This window comes from Adiantum capillus-veneris, chromosome 3 (genome assembly GCF_014529385.1).
Source record: "Adiantum capillus-veneris isolate H3 chromosome 3, ASM1452938v2, whole genome shotgun sequence".
Classification (NCBI taxonomy): Eukaryota; Viridiplantae; Streptophyta; class Polypodiopsida; order Polypodiales; family Pteridaceae; genus Adiantum; species Adiantum capillus-veneris.
In genome coordinates, this window is record NC_140933.1 from 158,586,757 (window position 1) to 158,597,225 (window position 10,469).

The 10,469-nt window shown below is 42.3% G+C and overlaps 1 non-coding gene across 1 annotated transcript; it reads left to right on the plus strand.

Moving 5' to 3' along the window:
* Positions 1-7,556: 7,556 nt before the first annotated feature.
* Positions 7,557-7,709, plus strand: LOC147462053 (5.8S ribosomal RNA). The gene has a single exon (XR_015187706.1). It is a non-coding gene; the product is annotated as a 5.8S ribosomal RNA (ribosomal RNA).
* The last annotated feature ends 2,760 nt before the right edge of the window (positions 7,710-10,469 follow it).

A 10,469-nucleotide genomic window follows, 5' to 3' on the forward strand; every position in this document is an offset into this window, starting at 1 on the left:
ATTCGGTGATATCTGGACACCTTGACCAAATTCATGCAGGAATTTGTTGTCCAAAGAATCAATTTTAATCTTTTCAGGTGCCTATGCATCTTTATGCTAATTTTGAACTTGCATTGCTTCAAACGGTAATGCAAAATCATCTGATTGCATTAAAAGTGACGGGTTTGATGCACTTACATCGAGATTCGCATTTCCAATTTTCTCAGTGCCTTGCTTGACAGTTGATATGTCCCTGCTGTCTAGATTTCTTAAACAATCTTCAAAAAAAATGTCCACCTTTTTGTCCACAATCTGAGCAATATGCCATGACTGGTGATATTTCATTTGGTTCTGTCATGTCAAGCTCTTGCAGAGGAGATTCTGCTTCTACGCTTTCCAAGTTGTAGGCATCTTCTTTTAAAACACTAATCATGAAGCTGTAGATTGCTCTGTCTTGACCTTTGTACTATCTTTGACTCGGTTCTCCAATGAGACTAGCTTCAATTGGTTGATCTATTGGATCTTTCATTTATGGTTCTTGAATATAGATCTGACCACTGTAATCCATGTACAATGACCTTGATTGTATACGCACCAACTGTATGTTTTGCTGACTTGTGCATATTTTTGGATAAACACTTGATCCATCTTTTGCACTTCTATCTGCACCTCATCTTTGAGCTTGCAATATCTGGCTCCACTGAAGTCTATGAAAATCTTGGAGTTCTCTAAATCTGGCTTTAATCTGATCAATAGGATCGTGGCTCTTGTGTTGCTTTTTCTGCTCATCAAGTATCTATGGCCTTCCCAATCTGTATACAAAACCTTATCTCCAATGTAGCCATAGAGCTGTAAAATTTGGTCCGTTGCAGTTGTACTCTCGGCTCGACTTGAGTCCATGTTGACTGGTTCTATAAAAACTGTCTCTTACCAGATCTCAATGTTGATTAGCAGAATTACTCCTACTTGAGTTCGATAAAGACTGCTTTCGCCAAAGAACTTTTGGCGGTTGATTGCTCTTAGACTCACAAGAGTTGATTAACTCTAGCTCAAAGTGTCAGAATTGATAAAACTTTGGGCTTTGAATAGCCTAATCTGCAATCTAGAAACTGAGTGAACAGGTACCAATTTGGACCCGATGGAACCCAAACTTGACTAGTGACCTTGGATTATGTTGTTCTAACACTGTACAAGCTCAAAAGTCCAAAATTCTGTCTCTGGGTCCCAATAGTAAATAATCGTGATTATTTACTTTTCTCAGTTTCTACACTTTTTAGGCTTGTTTTGCCAAGTAATCACCTTGTTGTGGTCACTGAACAAGTTTGGTTGAGTTTGAATAAGATTTATCCAAGTTATCAACTGTTTAGTGTCCGCAGACTCTGATTCTAAGAATCTGGCTTAAGTCTCAATTTTGTGATCCAAATTTCACCAAATTTGATTTGTGGAGTCTACTTGATATGATTGAGCCTGTGATAAACTTAGTTTTGCAAAATTTCTCATTTCTGGAGCAAATGTAAATAATCACGATTATTTACTACTTAGTTTTTTTTTCAACTTTTTGCCAAAATGTTGATACCAACTAGTTAAGCAACTAAGCTTAAGCTCCCTAGCCAAGTTTCACCAAGTTTGGATAGTTTTCTACTTGCAGACTGACTTTACAAAGTTGGCCACAATTTTCACTTAAAATATCCAAATCTTTTTTTTTATAGCAAAACTCACAATTGTGAGTGAATTATATTGAACAGCCCAAAAAATTACAAGGTCTAGACATGCTCTTGTTAAGCCATGGCATCACTTAAGAGATCCAAATCTTACCAAATTTGATATGTGTGCTCAATATAACATGATAAAACTTGTGGTATGCTTGGTTGGTCAAAAAAGTTGAAAAATAGGGCAAAAGTAAATTATTATGATTATTTACTTTTGGTAAATTTTTGCATATTTTTGGTCATTTGAGCATATACATTTGTTTAACACTTCAATCTAAGCCTCTGAGTCAAGTTTCACTGAATTTGGACAAAATTTACAAGTCAAACTCAATTTCTCGACAATCAGTACAGATTTCAGTTTTTATCAAGATTTTGGTCTGTTTTGTGATTCAAACTCTATGACCCTTCACAAAAGATGTTTTCAATCATGCTTAGAGTCTTTGGTATCAGCCTTGGTCATTTTTGAGCCAAATGCAAAAAATGCGATTATTTACTTTTGACCTAAAATGAACAGTTTTTGCAAATTTTGAAACAAGCATATGTTTTCCTAGATTAGTAAGGAACTGTTTGATAAATTATCATTGTTAGATAAGTTGTTATTGGTTGTATGAAGAGTTGGTTGATCATGTTGAAGAATCACTTAAAGAGAAGAATTGTTGGAAGAATATATTTGTTCCTCGCGGGTAGCGAGATGCCTCACGGGTAGTGTGGTACCATATACATGTGGTAGTAATGTGTGTGAACACACTAGGATCGCCGGGGCATTTTTTCCCTATTTAGGAGGTTTTTTCCCCCGAGCATTGTATATACGCCCATCACTCTAGGGCTATCTATCTTTCCATTGCACACTAAGTAACACACTCTCTATTGTGTGCCTTGAGCTTCCTTCGTCTTCTCCAAGCTGTGTGCGTTTCTCTGCAACCCTAATTCCAACAATTGGTATTAGAGCTAGTTGCGTCCTCCCGGGCTTAGTCGCCAGCTGCTCCAATATGCGCTTGCTCACTTTCTCTGATTTCAGTGAGCTTTGGCGAGCATTCACAGGTCGATAAATATTTTGGGAGAGCTCGTAGAGTGCAGTCTGCGCAGATTTCTAATTCGGCTTCATTTCAGCCTCCGTTTCCACTACAGGCAGTACTGCACATGCTATTTCGTCATTTTGTGCAGAATTTTTGTCAGTGGCGTTTTTTGCATAACATGTGCCTTAGAGCCTTCTATGGTTTGTGCTATATAGCATGTGTTGTTACCGCTCCATTTCTCCTATTTTCGGGAAGTTTTCACATTAGGTGCAGTATTTACCATGGCTGACAACAACAACACATATGTGTTCAAGATGTTTGTTGTGATGAGGACAGATTGGATGAGGACAATTACCCTATGTGGGCTTATATGATGCAGCACGTTCTTGTCTCAAAGGGCGTCTGGAATATTCTGTAGGGCATTGATGTACGTACTGGTTCTGAGGATGTAGGCGATGTTGAGGATGTTGCAGGTCTTGCTGCAAGGATTGCAACTGTTAGAGTTGTTTTGCCTATGGCAGAACAAGCTCGTTGGGATGTTAAGGATGCGCAGGCTCATGCATTGATTGTGTTGTCTGTGAAGCGCACCATTGTTCCTTACATCCGTTTAGCAAAATCTGCACAACAGGCTTGGGGTATTCTAGCAAGTCTTTATGCAAGCTGCAATGAGGCTAAAATTGCTTTGCTGCATAAAGAGCTGGAGTCGAAGATTATGCATGAGGAAGATGATACGGACACTTTCCTTGCTAGTGTCAAGGATATCAATGAGAAACTTATTTCTGCAGGTGAAGTTATTTCAGACAGTTCCCTTGTGCAGACTATTCTTGATGCCTTACCAGATTCTTACCAGACTTTTGCTAGTACTTGGAGACTCATGACCCAAGGAAATCCTGAAGTTGTCAAGTTTGATGCATTATGCACATTGCTGTTGCAAGAGTCACTTTCCAAAAAAAAAGGACTAGGCAACGTGCAGTTGAACAGGCTTTTATTGCTTCTCAAAGAAAGGGTGGTAACAGTAATGCAACCACTTCTTATGGTTCTGTTGCGAGTGGCAAAACATTTGTTCCTAATGCTTCTGCTGGCAGCAATTCATGTGGAAATTCTGGTGATAAGGGAAAAAAGAAGATGCGTTTCCATTATTGTAAAGACGATGATCACTTGATCAAGTCGTGTCCTAAGTTGAAGGCCAAAGAGGCTAAGAAGAAAGAGGGTGGTTCCACTGTAAATGCTGGTTCCACTACAAATGCATCCATTGTTGAGTCTTCTGTGAAAGGAAACTATGTTGCTGATGTTGATGCAGAATGGGATTTTAGCGCAGAGTGCACTTACAATCCTGTTGTCCATGATGCATGCTTGTCAGTTGTTGCAGATTCACATGTGTGGTATTTCAATAGTGGTGCTACGAAGCACATTACCTCACATCATGAATTGTTTACCTCTCTCGAGTCTATCCCTCATGGGAATTCAGTCACTTCTGCCAACAATGCCTCTTATCCGGTTCAAGGAGTTGGAAAGATTGTGCTCACTACTGCAAATGGCAGTTCCTTTACACTTGTTGATGCACTTTATGTACCTGGGATCAAGAAGAATCTCTTGTCTGTATCCACACTTCCTAGACTTGGACTTGTAGTCCAATTTGTGGATGATAGATGTACAGTACAGTTCATGATGTCGATTTTGGTGACAAAATTGTTGCATCTGACCTTTGGGTTGGGGGCTGTATAAGCTCACTTTGTATGACAAGTGTGGACAAAATTGTGCAAATGTTGTTGTAGATTCAAGGGCTATTTCAGATGCAAAACTTTGGCATGCACGTTTTGGTCATCTGAATTTTGCCAGTTTGCTACGCTTGCAAAAATCTGATATGGTTGCTTCTTTGCCGCCTCTTGAAGCACCTGTCAAACGTGTTTGTGAAGGCTGTATTTTGCGTAAGATGCAGCGTTCTAAGTTTCCAAAGGATGGTTCAGTTTGGGCCACATGCATGGTGCAGCTTGTGCATAGTGATGTTTGTGGGCCCATGCAAACTCTGTCCTTGGGGAATTACCTGTACTTCATGACTTTCATTGATGATTACTCTAGGCATGCATGGGTATTTCCGCTTAAAGCAAAGTCTAAAGTTTTTATGTGCTTCAAACAATTTCTGGCTATGAATGTCTCGAAATGTACTATGGGCACCCTCCGTTCCGATCGAGGGGGGAGTATATGTCTCATGAATTTAATGCATTTCTAACTAGTCATGGGATAAAACACCAATGTACAATGCCTTATACACCTCAGCAAAATGGTGTTGCTGAGAGGAAAAACAGGTCACTTACGGAAATGGCACAATGTATGGTCAAAAGTCAACCTTTGCCGCATTCTTTTTGGCTTGAGGCCATCATGTATGCAACTTATGTACTAAACAGGTGTCCTACGAAAGCTTTGCATTCGATTACTCCATATGAAGCATGGCATGATAGAAAGCCTTATATTGAGCGCATGCTTGTTTTTGGTTGTTTGGCATATGCTTTGGTGCCACAAACATAGCGTAGAAAATTGGATGATAAGGCTGTCAAGTGTATTTTTGTTGGTTATAGTGCTGAAAGCAAAGGTTATAGGTTGTATCATCCACAAACAAAACGTATTTTGGTTTCACGGGATGTAGTGTTTGTGGAAGATTCTGTTCAGCCCTTGTTCTCATGTACTAGAGAAACTAACATAAGCTCACAGGACATTTATGACACTTTGTTGCCTCTTTTCAGTGGTGGAAATACGAATGTAATTTCCAATGAGGCAAATGTACAGTCTATGGGGGTTTCTGAAAATGTTACAGATCAGCCTATTAATGATGCAGATGTACATGATGTACTTGATGAGGAAAGGGCTGAAAATGAGCAGGCTAGAGGTATGCCAAAATGGCTGGTGCACACTTTGCGTGACAGTAAATTGGATGCACCTTTGTCTAGCCGTACTCGTTCAGGCTCTCGCCAAGCATCTTATGCATCAGATTGTTATGCTTTGGCTGTGTCTAGCTTACATGATGTTGAGGAGCCTCTGTCTTTTGATGAAGCACAGAATTCAAAAAATTGGATGGCTGCCATGCAATCAGAATATGATGCACTTATAGAAAATGACACATGGAATTTATGTGATTTGCCTCCTGACAAAAGGGCCATTGGTACGAAGTGTGTTCACAAGTTGAAACGCAAGCCGGATGGTGAGATCGATCGCCATAAGTCTTGACTTGTTGCAAAGGGTTATGCACAGCAAAAAGACATAGATTATGAAGAGACTTTTTCTCCCACTTGTTGTATGACTACTATGCATTTTCTATGTGCATTGGTAGCTCATTTTGGTTGGGATGTACATCAATCAGACATTGTTACTGCTTTCTTGAATGGTGACATATTTCAGGAAGTTTATGTAACACAGCCTCGTGGTTTTGTCATAAAAGGACAAGAGGACAAAGTGTGCACATGTAAGAAGGCTTTGTATGGGTTGAAGCAATCTCCTCGTGCTTGATATGAGAAAGGCGACACTCATTTGGTTAAACGAGGCTTTCGTAACAGTCCAACAAAAAGCATTGTATGTAAAGCATGAGGGTGATGTACTTCTCATTGTGGTTCTTTATGTCGATGATTTGTTGATCACTGGACCAAATGAAAGACATATTGCTGAATTTAAGGCTGATTTGAATGCTACTTTCAAGATGAAATATTTGGGGTTGTTGCATCATTACTTGGGTATACAGTTTAAGCAATGTGATGGTGGTATTGCCTTGTGTCAGAAAAGTTACATAGAGACATTGCTATGTAAGTTTGGACTTGAGGATTGCAAACCTACTGCCACTCCCATGGAAAGAGGTTTGAAGTTGAGTCTACATGATGCTGGCGATCCTGCTAATGTCACTCTTTACCAAACTGTTGTTGGCTACCTCATTTATGTATGCAACACGAGGCAAGATATTCAGTTTGCAGTCTCATAGGTCAGCAGATTTATGCATAGCCCAGGGTCTAAGCATTGGCAGGCTGTCAAGAGGATTTTCCGCTACCTTAGTGGCACTTTACATCTTGGCTTGTTTTATCCCAAGGGGGGATCATTGCCGCCAAACTTACATGCTTTTTTGGACTCAGATTGGGCTGGTCGTTTTGACACGCGAGTGTCCACAAGTGGTTTTTGTTTCATGCTTGGTAGTTCATGTATATCATGGTTGAACAAGAAGCAACCTACTATGGCCACTTCAAGTTGTGAGGCTGAGTACAGGGCAGTCTTCACAGCTACGGTTGAGTGTGTATGGATCAGAAATCAGCTCGCGTTGACTACGTCCCTGCCCTTTGTACACACCGCCCGTCGCTCCTACCGATTGAATGGTCCGGTGAAGTTTTCGGATCGCGGCGACGCTGGCGGTTCGCCGCCGGCGACGTTGTGAGAAGTTCATTAAGCCTTATCATTTAGAGGAAGGAGAAGTCGTAACAAGGTTTCCGTAGGTGAACCTGCGGAAGGATCATTGATACACATCCCATCAGAACGACGCGAACCGTGACGTACGCGAGGGGCCGCGCCCGGAGGCGCGGCCGCCCCCGCCTCGCCCCCGTGCCGGAGCCGGGACACAGTGGGCGAGGCGTCGGGGCCGGGGCCGTCCGTCGGCCGCGCGGCGGGGCGCCGGGCAAGGACGCTTTCCCTTCGCCCCGCCGCGCGGGCGGCCCCCCTCCTCCGTGCCGCGAGGCACGGGGCCGCTCGATCAACCTTTCTGCCCCTCCCCCTCCCCGCACCGCGGAGGGGAAGGGGGGGCCGAGGGGCGACGCACACAGCTCAACGAAATCTTGGACTGAGGTGGCTCCCTCCGGGGGGCCGCGAATCACGTAAAGCAAACGACTCTCAGCAACGGATATCTTGGCTCTTGCAACGATGAAGAACGCAGCGAAATGCGATACGTAGTGTGAATTGCAGAATTCCGCGAATCATCGAGTCTTTGAACGCAACTTGCGCCCGCGGCTCGTCCAAGGGCATGTCTGCCTGAGCGTCCACACGACCCCCACGCCGACGCCTCCCCCCCATCCCGCTCCCGGGATGGCGGGGGACGTGCGACGGAGATGGCCGTCCGAGCGCGCCTCCCCCGACGCGTCGCCCCCCCTCGCGGGGGCGACGGCCGAGGAGCGAGCGCGTCGCCGCGGTCGGCTGAAATGCATCACCCCAGTTTTTCATGCTCGTACAAAGCACATTGAGGTGCATTAACACTATGTCAGGGAGAGGCTCTCAGCAGGAGAGATCAGCTTGGCTTATGTGCCAACACAAGACAACCTTGCAGATATTTTCACAAAGGCATTGTCTCGTGAGAAGCTTGAAGCTTTCCGCAAATCTTTGGGCTTACTCCCCTTTGTGGACTGATCATGTCCTTAGGGAATGGCACTTCCCTTCTCATGTGCCAGCTCTCGTTCATCGCATCATTCCAGGGGGGATTTGTTACCATATACATGTGGTAGTGATGTGTGTGAACACACTAGGACCACCGGGGTATTTTTTCCTTTTTTAGGAGGTTTTTTCCCCCGAGCATTGTATATACACCCATCACTCTAGGCTATCTATCTTTCCATTGCACACTAAGTAAAACACTCTCTATTGTGTGCCTTGAGCTTCCTTCGTCTTCTCCAAGTTGTGTGCATTTCTCTACAACCCTAATTCCAACATAGTGGAGATTAAGTTGAGGTTATTGTCTCTCTTTTTATCCCTTGCAGTTAGCGGGATGCCTAGCGGTTAGGAAGATGCCTTGCCGTTATCTGGATGCCTCGCAGTTAGCAAGATGCCTCGTGGTTAGCGAGATGGGAAGATTGCATAATTTGTGGTTAGCGAATAAATCCTTTGAGAAGGCTCTGTTGATTAGACAGAGAAAGTCCACGTGTAAAGGCAACTCATAAGAAATTGGAAATGTTATTTTTGTTGAAAGATAGGAGTGTCTTCATTAGGCCTTGTTTGAATTGTTTTGGTATTGTTTGAAGGGCTGTATAAAAGAATTTGTGTCTGGAATTAATTAAGGAACATTGTTTGTATATGTAAAACAGTGTGGTAGTAATTAAAAAATTAAGAAGAACGGGTAAGTGTGGTGTGGAAAGTGGGAGACTAGTATCCTAACGAATCTAGGTCTATGGATGGGTGGACCCGATCAGTCGGATACTTTTCACAAGATTACTAGTTAGTTTAGACTATGTCTCATATTATATTCGGGTTTATGAATGGCATCCGTGCCTCTTAAACATGGGAAAAAAGGCATTGTTTATGGATTCTAAATATGTCAATGGGATTTCATCTCTATGTTATAGGAAATAGCTTCCACTAGAATCCTTCTTTTTATTGACCTGGCATGTGGTGTATGACCCTTACAACCACGATCATGATGGAGAGAGTACTTCCTCTCTTGTATTGCTCGTATCTCTGTTTCATGGAAACGGAGTAGGGTGTCATCAACGAAACTTGAGAATAAAGGAAGGACATCTATCAAGTCACCCCAATCTTCTCGGGGTTGGGTACCTCACACTATGCAACACTAGATGGTGCACCAAATCCACCAACAACATATCACACCCTAATGGTATGAGGAACTTTGCTTACTTTTGTTGATAGAGGTATGAAGCCCTAGGTGTTCAAAGCCATAAAGAGGTTGTTTGTATCTAGCATGATAAAGTTTAGAGATGGAGATGCTATCAAGGTCTGAATGTAAGCTACAAGGACAGTTTCATTACCATTTTATCCTAATGTTGGAGGTGAAGCCTTGCAACACCCACTCACCACTTACATCTCCTGTTGTTGTGGTGTATAGGTCCTTTGAGCCCATCCTTTTGCTGCCTTCAAGAGTAGAGGTTTGCATGTAATGTGAGTGAATGAAAGTAGGAGGATGGGGAGGAGGATCTTATTTCATGTTGCAATGGAGGTGAGATAGAGGAAGGATCTAGCTTGGTGGCTTTGAAGTGTGTCTCCGCCGACTAGGAAGGTGCTTGTAATCTATATTGGTCAAACAATAAGCCTGACAAGACTCTTGTGGTGTGTAATTTCTATCCAGACATACCAAAGGCACCTCGTCAACAACATTAAGAGATGATTCATAAATGCTAAATATTTTAGACCCTGACTGCTAAAGAGCTAGATCTAAAATGGCAAGAAGTTTATGATTTTTATAGAAGAGAACTAGTCACACTCTTGTAAGACGTGTATCCTTCGAAGTCTAAAGTTCACTATAATTACGTCCTTGTATCGATCAAGCCAATTGACTTTATCCTACTATGTGTGTGATGAGATTTGATAGCAAGAAGGAGTATTTTGACTCTATAATAGATGGATGCATAACCACTATCCAAATGGGATGGAATACAATAGTTAATGCAATTTCCCTAATGACTCAAGTCCAAGCTAGTTGAGATTTTATTGAACTAGACTAGATAAAGTAACAACTGGCACAAGAGGTCAACAACTTAGCTCAGTGGAAGTACAAAGTCCTGAAGCTCCAAAATCTTCTTCAAAAAGATAAACAAAATGGAGAGCAATAACGAAGATCATCCAAGGAGTTGAAGGAGGAGTATGAAGAATTGGGAGCCATCAACTCTAATCTGTTTTCTCAAACTAAAAATCCAGCAAGAGATCTTAAGAAGAAGGTTATTGAATATGAATCATTCTTGAGCTAGAACCAAGCAAATGTTGATAGTTTAAAAGCCACAAACAAGGTCATAAAGCAAGCAATGTTGGATAAGTGTATCCACCGATTTTTTGTAGATATCATAAAATCTCAAGGGAACAG